This window comes from Chlorocebus sabaeus, chromosome 7 (genome assembly GCF_047675955.1).
Source record: "Chlorocebus sabaeus isolate Y175 chromosome 7, mChlSab1.0.hap1, whole genome shotgun sequence".
Lineage (NCBI taxonomy): Eukaryota > Metazoa > Chordata > Mammalia > Primates > Cercopithecidae > Chlorocebus > Chlorocebus sabaeus.
The window spans coordinates 1594128-1612644 of NC_132910.1; positions in this window are offsets into that span (position 1 = coordinate 1594128).

Genomic DNA, 18517 nt, shown 5'->3' on the forward strand with positions numbered 1-18517 from the left:
AATCCGGGAGGCAGAGGTTGTGGTGAGCCAATATCACACCATTGCACTCCAGCCTGGGCAACAAAAGCGCAACTCCTTCTCAAAAAATAAATAAATAAATAAATAAAAATAAAAAATAAAGGAATCAGAGATAAGTCAAAAGAATTTAAAGTGGTCCAAAAAAGGTGTTAAATACATTCATTTTTCTGGTGTTGTCGATTCAGAATATGATAGAAGATCACAATTTTTCATATATTTTAGTACTTTCCAGGATCCAGAACTTTTTTTCAGATAACTTATAATGAAGAACTTGAGAGTCTCTTTAGAAACGGAAGAATGAAGGCAAAGATGTTGTTACTCTCTATACTAACTTATGAACATAGAAATTATATAGTCAAGATTGAATAAGATGATTATGCTTACAGAATAATGTGTTTCCAAAAAGAAAACAATTAACATTAATATGAAAATAGAATGTGTTCATACATGTAAATATTTTCATTTTCTTTTCCCTTGACTTTTAGACATTGCAATGCTGGCAGCAGAAAATCTTCTCAAGTTAGTTCATCAATAATAAGTTGCTTTCAAGGCAAAATTAATTCTTTGGATGCCAAAAGAGACCTCTCCTTGAGAATCTTCGTGATATCTATAAATGGGTAATAATAGAAAAGCTGCTTTCAGAAACTTGCGTAAAGGTTACCGAGTTGGCCTTAAATTGACTGATATCATTGATTAAAATGAGGAATACATTATCACGCACCATATGGCAAAGGGGATATAGGGATATAAGGACAAGCAATGATAATTAAGAACTTAGAATCAGCTACATATGAATTTTGAGTCCCAGCTCTGTCACTTACTAACTGGATGAATTTTTACAGTTATTTAACTTATCAATGCCCCAGTTCCAAATTATTTTGAAGATAAAAAAGGTAACACAAGTAAAGTACTTATCAGAGTACGTGGCTTACATTATGAACTCAGTACATTTCATCTATTAGTATTTTCTATTTTGCTTATGAAAACTCCAGGCCGAGAAACTCACTGGGGAATTCTGATCCTATAACCCAAATTTAGTGTGCGAAGAGTAAGCTGCCTTACATACAAGCAGCTTCTTCCTGGCTGGCCAAGGCATTCTGCTTCCATTCTTCCACTACCTGCCTAGGAAATATGATCTTCTGGGTTGCTGGAACCTAGAGCAGGCTGTCAGAAGAGGCACTGCTGTTATCTGGGGCCTGAGACTGACTGAGACAGCTGGATTAGAGGACTTACCCTCTGGAACCAGGTGACACTGACCCTGACTGCTCTTACTATCCTTCAGTCACAGCATAGCTATTTCTGAGAAACCTGGGCAAAACTTAAATGGAAACCTGTACTGGATTATTTTTCTCTCTTATAGAGTTTGAGCAAACAATTCTCAAGAAACTTAATAAGATATTTTACAGTCAATTATTCTAATGAAAAACTTCAGCAGTGCCAATATGATCAAAATCCACAACTGAGATTTGTCAGGTTCATAAAAGAGAGATAGTCAAGACAGGAATAAAAGCAGTGGTAAGAAAGAGATCTGCCCATTGTCTATCCAGCTGGAATACTAAACAACCATCCACAACAGTATTCTGAATTTGACTTGGCCTCTTTAGATTCTTTATACTTTAGAAAGGAGGGGTAGAAAAAAAAAATCAAACAGCATTAAAAAATAGAGCCTTGATATGCAACATAGAGTGTATTAAAATGCAGTAATAGACAATGGAGTAGAAGTTACCAGAGTTAGAAGGCTGTACGAACTCAGCAGATTTGCCTGTTTCTGAAAATATCAGTCAGCAATTTTCATTATACTCCTTAAATCCTTGAAATTTTTCATATGATCTCTTTTGACATAACAAAGCTATAAGATGACATGTAAGACTCAGCAGAGGTAATAAGGTAATAACTGCAGAGGTGGCAGCTGAAAGCCTAACAGATGCAGTTATATGATTAAATGAGAATTTAGAATGAAAGTTAATGCATGAATACAAATGAGATTAGAGTTCTGAGTAAGAGGAGAAACATGGAAGCAGAGTCATAGAGGGCAGGTTCTCCTCACTCACAGAGAAGCATCTTTATTTTTATATTTATCTGAAGGAAGCTGAGTAAAAGCCAACTTCCTGTAGGAGTTGTCCAGACAGAAGAAAGGATAGGAAGAAACCATTACACCTCTGGTCGTCCATGATAAGGGACAACCATTATATCATGGTTGTCTATGATAAGGGAGTGGAAAGAAAAGGAAAAGGGAGTTACATTCAGTAAGTTAGTGTGAATGTTGGCTCATTCAGAAAAAGCAACCACAAGGCCACAGTTTAGCCAAGTGAGTTTTATGAAAAGGATGCCTTCACAATATGAAGTTTGGTTTGCAACAAGAGATAACCTAGAATTAGAAGCAATATACAAACTCAAGGACTTCAGAGGACCAGTTGCCTTTTTTAAAGTTTACATGAAAAAAGTTTTAATAAAAAAATTATAAAAATATACATGATTCTCCCTTATCTTCTAATGCCCTTTCATCCTCAGGAAAGAGTACCTCAATGTACATCTAGTCACATATAATTAACATCTCTATGAAGCAATTGACCATCTAACCTTTCCAATTTATTTAAATATTCTCATTCTCAGTAATAAGTACTTTTACCTAACCCACCATTTCTCAACATTAACACTGTTGACATGTGGGGCCAGATAATTGTTTCAGAGCCTGTCCTGTGTATTACAAAATACTTAACAGTATCCCTGGTCTTTACCCACTAGATACCAGTAGGCTCTTCACTCCACAATTGTGACAATCAAAAACGTCTCCAAGTGTTACCAGTGACCAATCTGTATGGGTCTGCAGCAACCTCAGTTCTTGCCTCCTCAGAAGAAAGAATTCAGCCGAAGGGGCATAAGGCAGAATGAGGGACCGAAGCAAGTTTTAGAGCTGAATTGAAAGTTTATTTAAAAATTTTAGAGCAGGAACAGAAGGAAGTAAAGTACACTTGGAAGAGGGCTAAGCAAGTGACTTGAGAGATCAAGTGCACAGTTTGACATTTGACTTGGGATGTTACATGTTGATATGCTTCTGGGCTCTGCTTTACTTATCCCCTGATTCTTCCCTTGGGGTGAGCTGTCCACAGGCACAGTGGCCTGCCAGCACATGGGACGGGCTGCATGCACAGTGTGTTTACAAAAGTTGTATGCATGCTCATTTGAGGCGTTTTTCTTTTACCAGTTGAGATTTCCTAAAGGAAAGTCATATACCAGTTAAATTCCACCATTTTCCCTCTTAGTGCTCACACTTGAGCCCACTTGCCCAACTCCTGAGATCTCATTGGGAAGCTGCTGATCACCCACTTTAGGTGTCTTCTACCCATTGGGTGACCGCCTTTCCCTGGCACTGGCTGTGACCAATTATTACCTTAGAGAGACTGTTTAACAAACACCTCACCATCACCTGATGGTCACCTGACATTCCTGGTTGCGGGAGTGCTCTCCTGCTCTGTTCATGTCTACCTAACTACTTGCTCTAACACAGGAATAGCCAAATACATCTCTCCTGGAGAGGTGGTGTATAAAATTGTCCTGATTGAAAGTCACTGCATTAATCTATGCCCACACATTGATTATGGCAAGTATTTTCATTATACAAATGCTTTGGAATATACCCATTACAGAAAAGGGCTTTGTAATCAAGTATCATTTTTATTTCAAAATATCCTCCTGAGACAGGTCCCTTCTTAAAAAAAATACACAAACAAAAGCTATCTCATGGATAATACAATATGGACTTCATTTCGTTTTTCTTTTTCTTTTTCTTTTTTTTTTTTTTTTTTTTTTTTTTTTTGAGACGGAGTCTTGCTCTGTCACCAGGCTAGAGTGCAGTGGTGCAATCTCGGATCACCGCAACTTCCGACTCCCTGGTTCAAGCGATTCTCTTGCCTCAGTCTCCCGAGTAGCTGGGATTACAGGCATACGCCACCAAGCCAAGTTAATTTTTGTATTTTTAGTAGAGACTGGGTTTCACCATGTTGACCAGGATGGTCTCAATCTCCTGACCTTGTGATCCACCCGCCTTGGCCTCCCAAAATGCTGGGATTACACAGGCGTGAGCCACCGTGCCTGGCCGGTATGGACTTCGTTTCTACAAATATTTCTTGAGTTCCTTTTATGGGATAGATTCTCTGTGATAGGTTCTACTATACCAATATACACGCATAAGCAGAACTGTATTTTGAGCACGTTATGGACAATGCACAACAACTCCCTCTGGCAACAAACTAGCAGAGGGTCCGGATGCTGAGGACGGAGAATGGCCCTGGCAAGCTAGCCTTCCACAGAACAATGTCTATCGATGTGCAGTCCCGTGGCTTCGTAACAGCTAGTTTATCACTACTGCTCACTGCTTCATAAAGTAAGGCCTCAAAGCCACTCACGTCCTTAAAAGCCTACCGTCTTTCAATAATACACCCACACAACTACACGTCCAACTGTCTAATACTGTTAGGTATAGTCTCAAAATTACTCAGTTATCAATGTAATGACAGACATAGGCTGAAGCAGGATTTGTCAAAAATGGCACTATAGACAGTTTGGACTGTATAAGTAATTCTTTGTTATGGAAAGTTGTCCTGTGCACTGGAGGGTATTTAGTGGCATACCTGACTCCTAACCATTAGTAGCACCCCTCAGTATTGACAACCAAAATGTCTCCAGACATTGCTAAATGTGGGGGATGAAATTGTCCCCTGTCGAGAACCACTACACTACAGTCACTGTACTTCATCTTTATAAAGAAACTATAAATCCCCAATTGAACTTGGATCTTATTTCTTTCTCATCATTATTGCATTTGGTTTAAAGTATTTAGTCATAGGTTTTGAATTCATTCTATGTCTTTCCATATTTGTACAGCTCTATCTGAAATGGTGATATATTTAAAGGGTATATTATTGTACCAATAGTTTGCCCTTTTTAACTAAGACATATTTACCCTTTTGTTTGATGATACTTTTAATTAACTTCCATTGGTATTATATAGCACTCATTGTGTCTTTTTTAAGCAAAAAAATCTCTCCCAAACCTGCTCAGCTCTCTTCAAAATCATGCTTGTTTCTTACGTTGCTTTAGTACAGAGTTTGAAAATGTGAAAATGTTTCAGCAGCACTACTTTTTCAGCACTTAATATACAAATCCTGGATTAACGAATAATAAGTCAGAAATACATTTCTATTTGTAGATTTTATATAGATTCTAATGGTCAAAAAGAGGATTTAGACTATTTCCATAATTTCCCTTAGTTCACTTTCCCATACCCTTTCCCATTTTTAATTTAATATTATTATCCTACATTGTCATTATTTATTTTTCTAAATCCCCTTCAGTCTTTTCTGTACAGAATAAGAAATAAAATGTAGTTTTCATGGGTTATCTTCTAAAAATAACATTGCATTATTCAAAATCTGCTCATGTTATCATTATTTTTATTTTTCTCTTATACACAACTTTATTTTTGTATGCTTATAAGCATTATGGGAATTCAAAACATACCTAATTGTTTTTAAAATTGTAAGACATTAATTCCTACAAGTCCAATATATAGGATTTTTAATTAATAAATCTGTTTGTTTAGGGTCCATGATCCCAAAGAATGGAATGTTAGTTTTTGTCTTATTTTAAGTCATCCACAAACATAGTGAAATATCAAGAATGTTATAATTCAAGAAAACTGCTATTACCCTGCACACGATAATGACATTGCTGTTGTGTATCTATCTTCACCAGTGTTATATACAAGCAACCTCCAAAAAGCATGTCTTCTAGATGTTAATTATATATTCCTATACAATTCAGAAGCAGTGGTCACTGGACGGGAAACATTTAAAATCTGATGGTGAGTTCCTCACCTGACTCCATTATATGGTTTGAATTTTAGGAGGTTAAAAAGAAAAATACTCAGAATTACACCTAAACCGAAAAATACTTCCTCTGGATCATTTTTAATAGTGCAATGTGGAATGGGTTGAAAATTATCCTCAACAACATTCATGCAGAAACTATAACTTCATAGAGCTATTTACTATAATTCCTCTTAAGATGGCAGTTTTTCAAGAAATATATTATTTGAATAAGTAATTCATTTCCTTCATTCATTTAATAATGAAAAATAATTACCACCTTTGTTCCAGTGATTGTTTTAGGTGGTTTGGATACATTAATGAATGAAATGGGCAGATATTCCTGTCTATTTTCTTAGCAAAAAAAAAAAAAAAAAGGAAAAAGCTTTCATCCTTAACAAAGGAAAACAGACAATTTCATGAAATGAAGGATATAAGTAGATGAAAGGAAATAAGTAAGTTATAGCAAATTTTATACAGTTAAGTGCCATAGGAAAAAATACGAACTACAGGGGATTCAGCATTTTTAATAAGGTGACAAGGTGATACTTGAGCAAAGATTTAAATATGTGCATCCCCATGACCCTAATAATGTGAACATTTAGTGACTATTCATGGTTATTAATGCAGTTTGAAAGCAGAAAAATAAAACTAAAATTAATTTCAAGGTTCAGAATTACAGTAAAAAATATAGCCAAAAAAATTTTAAATAATCATAAAACGTATGCTCGTGCAACATGAGTTTTTCATTTTGTTTTCTTTTGTTTGGTTGGTTGGTTTTTTGTTTGTTTGTTTGTTTGTTTTTTGAGACAGAGTCTCGCTCTGTTGACTGCAGTGCGGTGGCGTGATCTCGGCTCACTGCAATCTCCGCCTCTCAGGTTCAAGAGATTCTCCTGCCTCAGCCTACTGAGTAGCTGGAACTACAGGCACGAACCACAACAGTTGGCTAATTTTTGTGTTTTTAATAGAGACGGGATTTCACCATGTTGGCCAGGCTGATCTCAAACTCCTGACCTCTGGTGATCCGCCCACCTCGGCCTCCCAAAGTGCTGGGATTACAGGCGTGAGCCACCGCACCTGATTCATTTTGTTTTCTAAGACAATCTTTTCTGTACAGAATAAGAAACAAGATGTGATTTACATGAGTTATCTTCTAAAACATAGCTCATTGAGTTATTGAAAATATGCTCATGCTATTATTATTTTTTGCTTATATACAACATATTAATACATTAATAAACATATTACTACCTATTAATACATGTAATAAATATAAAATTTCAAAACGATTCAAAAGAAAAAATCTTTTTACATATAGATGTACACACTAAATATTTCTAAAAATGGTCATTTTTCAGCAATAGTTTGGTATGTTTATGAACATTACTTGCTTTTTTTGTTACTAAGAAAATAGCTAAAAAATTAATTATACTTAACACTGATTTTAGAAATTGTACATAGTGTTAAAGTTAGATACTAATAGCCTAGCCAGAAAGATTAATAGTGACATCAACAAAAATTATATAATTTTCTTCCTTTGGGAACTACTCTTAATGTACTCCAAAATGGATTAGTGAAGATTATAGATAATAGGTCCTGAAACAATGGAGAGGCAGATGGCAGAGTCATCACATCTGGAATGTTGTGTGCCGGGTTCCTGGAGCCACGTGTGGATGTCTGCCAGGTAAGTCTGTGTATTCTAATTTCAAGAACTTTATTCTTGTAGGTTTAAATTTCCAAATAATCAGTTCAGTTTTCTCAAGGGATTGACAATTTTTAAAGGCTTAAGTATGTTTCCTAGCCAAAGTATCTAATTAGAATTACAATGATATCAAATAGGTCTCATTAAAGTCCTAAAGTGCTAAGTCACCTTACTGCTTAAAGCTGTGAGCAGGAGTGGGAAAGAGACTCAATTTAGAATAAGCAATGAAGAGATGAGATGGTTTGCTGGTGACTCTAGTGTGATTGTCATTTCACTGGGAAACACTCAACTGGGTCTAATAGCAAAATTAACAATCATGGAGCTGTCACAAGGTGTTTCCAACATCCTAAATATTTTATTTATTTAACAACACTTACATAGTATTCCCATGTGCCAAGCACTGTTTTAAGTTCTTTACAAATATTAATGTATTATAGCTACCTCGGTCCTCTGCAGTATATTTGTGCTATTGTAAGCCCTGTTTCTAGATGAGGAAATTGAGATCTAGAACTTATAACTGAAAGTTTGTACTCTTTGATCAACATCCCCTTATTTTCCCCAAACACTCCCCAACGCCCCATCCATGGCAACTATTGTTATACTATGCTTCAATGAGTTTGATTTTTTTAGATTCTAGGTATAAGCGAATTTATGGATTATTTTTCTTTCTGTGTCTGGCATATTTTACTTAGCATAGTGTCCTCTAAGTTTATCACTGTTGTTGAAAATCGCAGGATTTTTTTCCTTTTATATGGCTGCATAATGCTACTGTGTGTGCACGTGCGTGTGTGCGGGTATCACAAATTTTTTATCTACTCATTCACTGATGGACACTTAGATGGTTTCCCTATCTTGGCTATTGTGAATAAAGCTGGAATGAACATAGGAGTGTAAATATTTCTTTAAAATCCTGTTTACAATTCTTTTGGATGAATACTTAAAAGTGTGATTGCTGGATACCATAAATAAAAGTTTTTTAAAAATACTTCACTGTTAAAAAAAATGCTAACAATCATCTGAAACAAAAAAGAAAAGAAGCTGGCTAAAGACATGTAAATATTGCTTAGAGGTGTTGGTTTAAGGATGTAAATTTGTAACATGGCTTCACAGTGTCTGGTTTGGTCCACATTATGATGGGGAGAAAGGTAAGGAGCCGAGAAGCCATTGACAAAATAGTGGTATGGTGCGTTATGAAATATAGCAGGAGGACATGAGCTCATACATTCACAGAGGAGTCTAAGGATTCACATTATTTGACTGAAGAGCAGACATAGAGTAAAAAGTGGAATAAGTGGAACAAAAAAACTTAAGGGGTAGATGCACTCAATCGTAATACTGAATAATGATGTTTTAGAGGTGGAGCAGTTCCAGTTGATAACAAGGAGTGACAGGGAAATGTTCAATAAAATGATCAGAATCAAGGAAGCCGAGAGACTGTGAGTTGAAGTATTACATATATCACCAATAGATGCTGAAAATTATCCAGGATGATGGGAAGAATTACAGCAAAGGGAAATCCAGATGCCGAGGTGTTCCATCATTCTGGGAAAATGGCCTAAAGATCAGTAGATGAAAATTACAGGTGTAGAGAGGGTATATATATAATGATATATATATATATAATGGTATATATATATAATGATATATATATATATAATGATATATATATATATCACTTTGCTCTCTAGGGTGACTCTGGTGGACCACTGGTTGGTACAGATTCTAAAGGCATCCTTGCTAAAGGTTCCCTGCTGGTATTGAAAGTTGGAGAAATGAATGTGTTCTTCCAATCAAGCCTAGTGTCTACACTCAAGTGACATACTCTTGAGACTTGATCATATCCAAAACTGGTCTTTAGTGCAGAATTTCTCTGTAGATTAAAGCTCAAATGTTATATGCTTGTTACATGTTTGTAATTCCCAAACCATATTTAACTTAGATGTCACCTCTCCTTATGCACATTTAATGTTGCATTTAAACACATACTATTTTAGAACTATGAAAACTTTCTGTTTATTTGACAAAAGTTTAGTGAGACTAATGGACTAGGACATACAATTTTCCCTTTTACCTTTTCAGATTGATGGTAATTATATGAGTAAACATGGATTAATTACAGTTTATTAAGGAAGTTTTCTTTACTAATTTGCAGATCCAGGACTCTTGGAGAATCATAGAGTAGGTATTCGCAACATACTCCCTTCTGAGTCATTGCCGGCTGACAAGCACATGGATTTCACAGGATCAACATATTAGTAGGCTGTAGTCTAGGGAGTTGCAATAATATTGCCTATAAAAGTTACCCAGGAAAATGTATCTACCTGTTTTCTTTCTGGTTCTTGTGCCAACTCTAATCCCTTATCTATTTATGACTTCCTGACCTTGAGTGACACAAACAACATGATAATCCCCTGAGGTACACTGAATAGGTCACAATGCTTGCTGACTTGTTCTCATTCTCCTTCAAGCATGAAAGTGAAGCCAGAAAATGGTTCTCAAATATACACACACTTAACAGTAAAATAATCCTCAGACACATGGGCTGTGTTTCAATAAGTGCCTTGAATAGACCATGCAAATACTACTGTACTGTATTTCTCCAAACTACCAAAATTTCTCAGTCATGCAAATTATCAACCAGAATAAATAATAGAAAATTTTGCTTCCACTTCACTCGCTTTTTTCCCCATACAGAAACCCTAGCTGATGGTACAGATGTTTATAAAGGCACTGTTATGCCAAATTAGCAAGTCAGTTGGCATTTACCTGAAAATTATCTCATCAGAATCCTTTCCCAGATTGTAGTCCACCAGTGTCTCTTCAGTAGTTTATCCTCCTCTTCTTCATTGCTGACAATCCCACAGCTACCACCAATTGCCTTCATTTTGATGTAATTTTTTTCATAAACCCCCTCAAAATTGCATTAATAGCAGATAATATTTGCGGATTCCTTACTATGTGCCAGGCACACTTTACATGTATTATTACACTGAACTCTCCCCACAACGCTGTGATGATGATCACCTTGGGGAAACTGAGGTAGAGAAGTCAAGTAACTTGCCAAAAACAGAAAATTTATAATGAACTGAACTGGGATTCAAAATCAGACAATTGGATTCCAGAGCTCACAGTTTTAGTATCTATACTATGTTATGTGGCACGATTATAACCAAAGCTCTACCTTCCATAGTCTTCTAAAATGTAACATTTATCATAAACTTTATGGATGACTCATTACAGTAACTTTATTATTTAATTGCTTTCAAAATATTTGGCATATCATTACACACTTGTAAGATATTTTTTGATGTTTAACTTTTTACTTTTTGATGTTTTAGAAATTGAGCATAAACAAAATAAAACTATAGGCATAATGTTCAGGATTCTTTGGTTGCAAGTGACAGAAATTCAACCAACACTAGCCTAAGTAAAAAGAAGACATTTATTGGCTCATCTAACTAAAAATTTTAGAGATCTACATCCTTTGACATAGCTGAGACTGGATCCAGGAGCTCAAACAGTGTATCTCTCTTTCTCTCTAGTCACATCTCAACTCTCCTCTCCTTAGTCTTCATTCATAGGCAAACACTTCCCTATGAGGTGGTGAAGACACGTTCACTGATTCTAGACTTAGATTGTTGTTAGTGCTAAGCTACCAGTCTCAGACAAAAATACAGTAATCTTGCCCACTGGCTACAGTAAAAATAAAAATTAAAAAGTCCTAAGGACGCCTCTGATTACAAGTTTGGATCATGGTGTCACTCCTGTGATGGACTTTTGATTGACAGCTCCTCTGATAAAGGAGGGACAGTTCCAGAAAAAAAAAATACTTATTTTTCCTGTAGGAATTGTATATGGTTTACATACACACAAAAACATAGGTAAAGAGGAGTACTGGTAGCTTAAATCACTAGGCTATGTTGCTTTTTTCCAAGAAAACAGAATATGCATAGTATGCAAAATCTGTGACTTACAAGTTAAAAACACATGCAAATATAAAATCTTTGTTTGTTGTGACATTATATTATTTTGAGTAACAGTGTATTGATTGAGAATGTAGCATATTTTGCATTGAGTAATAGGTAAGTATTATTTTTATCTAATTAGCATACAAAATATTTTATTTTTTATTTAGAAAATAATTTAACACAAAGACAGGTATGTTAATACATTTTAAGAATGTACCTCCAAATAAGTTGGCTGTAAGTGACCTGCATGATGACATGCTGTATAATAATGGATTCCCTTTTCCTCTCTACAAGCCAAGATAGTAACAATGAGGAGACACCATTATTACTATTAATAGTGTCTCCCCACCTGGGCACCTGCATCATAAAGCTTCAGATTTCAGAATTTATGCTATTAAAAGTATCTGGCAAGAATTCATGACGAAAACACACACAAAAGAATGACATTGGATCCTGATCTTATATCATATGCAAAAACTAACTCAAATGGATTACAGACTTAAATGTAAAATATGAAACCGTAAAACTCTTAGAAGAAAATGTAAGGTGGAAAGCTCCTTAACATTGATTTTGGTGTTGATTTTTTGCATATGACACCAAAAGAATAGGCAACAAAAGCAAAAACAAACAAACAAACAAAAACAACTGGTACTGCATCAAACTAAAAAACTGCTGCACAGCAAAAGAAACAATGAGTGAATGAAAGGGCAACCTATGAAACGGGAGAAAATATTGCCGAACCGTATACCTATTAAGGATATTATAATCATATATCCAAAACATATATGGAACTCACACAATTTAATACCAAAAAACCCCAATAATCCAATTTAACTATTGGCAGATGACCTGAATAGATGTTTTTCCAAAGAAGACATGGAAACAGCCAACAAGTACATGAAAAGATGCTCGACATCACTAATCACCAGAGAGTGCAAATTAAAACCACAATTAAATAACAACTCAATGAGCTAATACCTTACACCTGTTAGGATGGCCTTTATCAAAAAGACAAGTATTGGTGAGGGTGTGGAGAAAAGGTAACCCTTGTACACTGTTGGTAGGAAGGTAAATTGGTACAGTCACTATGGAAAACAATATGAAGATTTCTCAAAAAATTAAAAACAGATCTACTATAAGATCTAGCAATCCTACTTCTGGGTATATATCCAAGGGAGTGAAACCAGTATCTCACGAGATATCTCCATCCCAGTGTTGATTACAGCATTTATTCACAATAATTAAAACATGGAAACAACCTAAGTGTCCATTAATGGATGAATGAATTTCTTTAAAGATGATACACACACACACACACACACACACATATACACATATACACACACACACACACACAGACAAAGCATTATTCAGCCATAGAAAAGAAGTAAATCCTACCATTTGTGACAACATTGATGAACCTGGAGGGCATTATGCTAAGTAAAATAACCTAGACAAAGAATGACAAATACTTCATGATCGAAAAAAAGTCAACCTCATTCTAAAAATATAACAGGGGGTGCCAGGGGCTGGGGTTGGGGGAAATAGGGAGATGTTAATCAAAGAGTACAGTTATAAGATGAACTAGTTCTGGGGATCTAATGTACAGCACAAGTAATGTTGAATGTGTTAATTAATCAGATTGTAATCATTACACAATGTATAGGTATATCAAATCATCATGTTGTAAACTTAGAATACATAAAATCCTATTTGTCAATTAAATATTTTAAAATTTAAAAACCTTAAAATAATAGTAAAAACTCAATATGCTGAATACAAATTAATTACTACCAAGTTTATTAAATAGGTCCATTAAATAGAATACAAATATCACTACAGGTGCTGCATCTTGAAACAATATAGACAATATATTTTCTCTATCAATACATCCTGACAATATGCTAGTAAAACTTTAATAAACTTCAGTTTCTCTTCTCAGCTGGTTCTTTTCGTCTTTTAAACCCCATGCATTTGTGACTACTAACATGAACTATCTGGCATCTCTTTCGGCATCTTTGTGATTGTACTCAGCTGTGGCTTATAGACTCCCTCATCGGGTAATTCAATATCTAGTAAGAGATTTGCTACCTTTACTAACATTTTCACTTCGACCTCTGAGTTCTCTCCTTTTTACTCAGACTGCTGCTTTGGCTGCTTTTCAGGGTTCTTTTGCTGAGCAGACTGCCTTTGTTCATGTTGCTAGAAAATGCACTTAGGATTGCTCAGAATCTTTTTGGCTTATTTGTTTACTTCCTCTCAGAAGATGTCACAGTTTAAGTGGAAGAGAATGGCTTCTTTAATAATTTTAACCAAAAAGAATTTTCAACGAGTAAACAATGTGAGACCAAAAAAAACTTTTCTAAAGAGTTTATTCTTTATTTTCAAGAATCCTCTTACTTTAAAAAAAATAAATAGCCATACTACATACATTTTCAAATGTCAGAAAAAAGATATCCTTATTATATTCCCTTTAACTCTTTGCTGTGTAGGGATTTTTATATAAATTCAAATTAATTATTTTTCTAAGATGGAAACGTCTTACCTTCCCATATATTTTAAACAACATTTCTTAAAATTTGCTTATTAAAAAAACATAAACTTCATGAGAGCATGAGCTCTCTCTTATTCTATTTCTCATTGCCTAAAACTCTAATAAATATTTGCTAAATAAATGAATGATATTTGGAAATAATTCAATAAATCCAATACGGTAAACCAGGTTGAATCATTATTGTTCCAGAATATCTTGTCTAAAGTTTATCTTTCCAAACAGGAAGTTTCCTTGTATCGTATGGTAAAGTTAAATGCAGGTAGTTTAAGCATTTAAATGTAACTAAACTAATTTTAGGACATATTCTTACATTTGATAAAACACTTGTTACCACATTTTTTTTTCCTTTTTCTTTATCTCTTTCTCACAGGAGTGGAATGCAAGTGCATTTTCAGGTAACTAACCATAACCCTGGTTAGCAGGATGCCAGTTAATCAAGTTTAACTATTCAAAGACTCTTGCTTTAAAAGATTTTTCTTTGTTTTTATGGATGCTTTGGCGATCTAGTAAAGAAAAAATTCCATACAAGTAATACTATATCATAGACATAGACTCCATCTATCAAATTATACCTTAAAACAAAGGCCTTGTATGTGTGATATCTGCATCACAAACAAGGAGAAATAAGCAGAGGGAAAGGGGTTTTTATTCTTCCCGTTCCTATGATCATTTCTACCTTTGAAAAATAGTGCTAATAAATTTCCAATGTAGCAAATCAATTAGTGGAAAAATGTCAGATAAAAGTAACTATAAAGGAAGTGAGTGATTTACCTGAATAAAAGTACTTTTCAAAGACTTTATTAAATAACTACAGCATCTCTGGGCTTCAACAGTGTTTTTTTGTTTTGTGAGACAGGATCTCGCTCTGTCACCCAGACTGGAGTGGCTCAATCTCAGCTCACTGCAATATTCTCCTCCCGGGCTCAAGGGATCCTCTTACCTTAGCCTCCAGAGTACCTGGGACTATAGGTAGGTGCCATCATGTTTGACTAATTTGTTTTAAATTTCTTTGTAGAGATAGGTTCTCCCTTTATTGCCCAGGCTTCATCTTTGTTTTAATCTTATTTCTTAAATATTTTTAAAATACAATATTTATTTTTATAAAATTCCATTTTTAAAAAACTATTTTATCTTAAAAGTCCTAAAATAAGAAAAGAAGAAATAATAATAAAATAGAAATGAATATGTTATATAGAAATTAACAGGATATGAATTTCATGTGTGCCTAGTCTTACTGAAACTTAAAGAGAAACAGAAAATACTAATAATAGTATTTTTCTAAATTGTATTTTAAAATCTTATTTATATTATTACACATTTGCATCGTAAATTCCTTTTTTTTTTTTTTTTTTTTGAGACAGAGTCTTTTACTGTCAGCCAGGCTGGAGTGCAATGGCATGATCTCAACTCACTGCAACCTCTGCCTCCGGGGTTCAAGTGATTCTCCTGCCTCAGCCTCCCGAGTAGCTGGAATTACAGGCACACACCACCACACATGGCTAATTTTTGTATTTTTAGTAGATACGGGGTTTCACCATGTTGGGCAGGCTGGTCTCGAACTGCTGACCTTGTGATCCACCAGCCTTGGCCTTGCAAAGTGCTGGGATTATAGGCGTGAACCACTGCACCCGACATAAATTCTTAATTAATACAACTATTGGGGATCTATCTTTCAAATTTCCAATTCTGAACACGGTGGAAATAAGATATGTTGTATTTTAAAATTGAATTGAATCATGAAATAGAAATGTTGTGTGCCAACAGATTATTGGCAAAAGAACAAAATTAAAAGTATACTATTTTTACTATAAGCAAACTACATAAAGTTTATGTAAATAAAAATATCTTGGCCAGGCACGGTGGCTCACACCTGTAATCCCAGCACTTTGGGAGGCCATGGCGGGTGGATCATAAGGTCAGGAGTTCGAGAACAGCCTGGGAAATATGATGAAACCCCGTCTCTACTAAAAATACAAAAATTAGCCACACGTAGTGGTGTGCACCTATAGTCCCAGCTACTTGGGAGGCTGAGGCAGAAGAATTGCTTGAACCAGGCGGCAGAGGTTGCAGTGAGCCAAGATCGCGCCACTGCACTCCAGCCTGGGTGACATAGCAAGACTCCGTCTCAAAAATAAATAAATGAAATAAATAAAATATTATAAAACTACAGTATAATTATAAAATATGTTTGGAAATATCAAATATGAGCTTTGGCTAGCCTTATTTTTGGTATCCACAAGTATAGTGTGTAGTACATAATGCTTAATAGATGGTTAATTGAATTGTTGAAATAAATATAATTCTTACATTACTGGTTTAAATATTTTTATATATTTCTAATTATACTTAAAAGACTACTACTTTTAGTATTTAGTGAATATACATTTTGAAAAATAAACATACTTATTATGCTCCTGCTTTTTTGTTCATTTCATATGTTGATGATTCATATTATATACGCATTTCCTTAATCTGATCTCCAAAATCTTACATAAATTTTCAACCATAATTTCCCATCATTTACCTCTAACACATCTATACTGAAATAAAAATTGCAACAATGTTTTACAGCGTGATTCTCCAAATAATATGCACTCTTGGAATAATGAAAGTGAATCTGCCATGTTAAATGCTATGCATAATTTAGAAAAATTTGTATGACTTTTAGAATTTGTTGCTCTCCTTCACAGCAATTTTGTGTAAATATTTCCTCATACTACTTCATCCACAGTCCTTCCTCAAATGCTTCCATTTAAATTTAAATTTTAAAAGTTCCCCTTTTACTCATTTCACAGTTGTCATAGACACTATCAGTCTTGGCTTAACAAAGTAAGTCATGTTTTCAAAAACTAAAAAAAAAAAGATTCTTTTTTTTCTGATATTGTGCTACTTCCATCTTCTCTCCTTACTGGAAACAAAATTTTTTCCCAAATACATTTTCATACACATTCTTCTTATTTGAAAGAGCTGACTTCCTCTATTATTTTATTCTCATGAGTAAAGGTATGAAAAATATTTCTTGCTCCCTGGGTGACTTCTAAACCATCATCACTCTTTTCCTTCAGAAGTTGGACTTGTAATTAAAACAAAAAAAAAAACAAAACTGGCTAGTTAGTTTCAAGAAGATGATGGGAAAAATAATATAAAGAAAAAAAAGTTACTATAATTGAAAATCAACTCAGGTGATAATCAGCAGGAGTTGCTCATCCTTAGAGCTGCCTGGGCTCCTGTTGGCTTTCTAGGTCTTGTGTATCATGAAAGAGACCTCCATTATCTAAGATAGTCTCCCTTTCTTGCAACCAAAAGGGCCTGTTAACATGACCCTTCATTTGCTAAGGACTGTGGCACCTGGCTCATAGACCTTTCCACCCCAACTGCTATCAGAAAGGTAGCATTGCATGGTAGTTAAAGACGGCAGCTCTGAAGGCAGACTGCATGAGACGTAAGTACAATTCTGTGGTATCCTAATTAGGGAAAAGGAGTCAGGCTAGCGGGAGCGGGGGAAAGCAAAAAGAAAAAGCAGATAAGCTACAAGGACACATAGCCCTCCTGCGCAAATAACTCTCAATCTTCCTGTGCCCAACTATCACCAGACACCTGCAAGTTAGCTCACTGCAACCTTGGCATTATCAGTACTGCACAAAGCCCTCTTCAGCATACAGCATAAACACCATCCTATAAAATCTCCAGCAAGCCCTTGTTTCTTTGCAGTCAGCTTCCCTTCCGCTGATCCTGCCCATTGTCTCCCTGGCAATGTATTTTCCTACTTTCTCTAGCAAATTTGCCTTTCTTTTGCCTACAACGGTAAACTCTTTTGCCCCTGCACCACCGGCCTAGATAGCCACCGCTCCCCCATGACAAACTCTAATATGGATCAGATATGTAAACCTCTCTGCTTCACTTTCCTCAACCATAAAATGAAAATAATAATACTGACTTCTAGGGTTGTTGTAAGGTCTAAATGTGTTAATATGTGTAACATGCTTAGAAAAGTGCCTGACACAAAGTAAGTACCCAATAAATGTTAACTATTAGTAGTAGTATCAGTATGGACAACACCTTCAAAATCTATGTAGTTGACTCATCCAACAACTTAGATTCAACAACTTAGAGCTCCTCAAATGTGTCAAACATCATTCACCCTCTACTTCCTCTACCAACTTTCATAGCCACACCCTGCACTTTAGGGCTTTATACCTTTCATGTTGTGTTGTTAGCAAGGGTTTTCCAAATAGACTAACTCACCTGAATTTTGATTGCCCACTATTCCCCAAATCCCTTCAAGGCATTCTCTGTATGCTACACAGTAAGCTTTGTGAAGCATAAATCTGGCCATACCTACCCTATATTACTCCATTCTTTATATAGGTAAAGCCTAAACTCTTTTTCTTGGAATATAGGCTCTCCA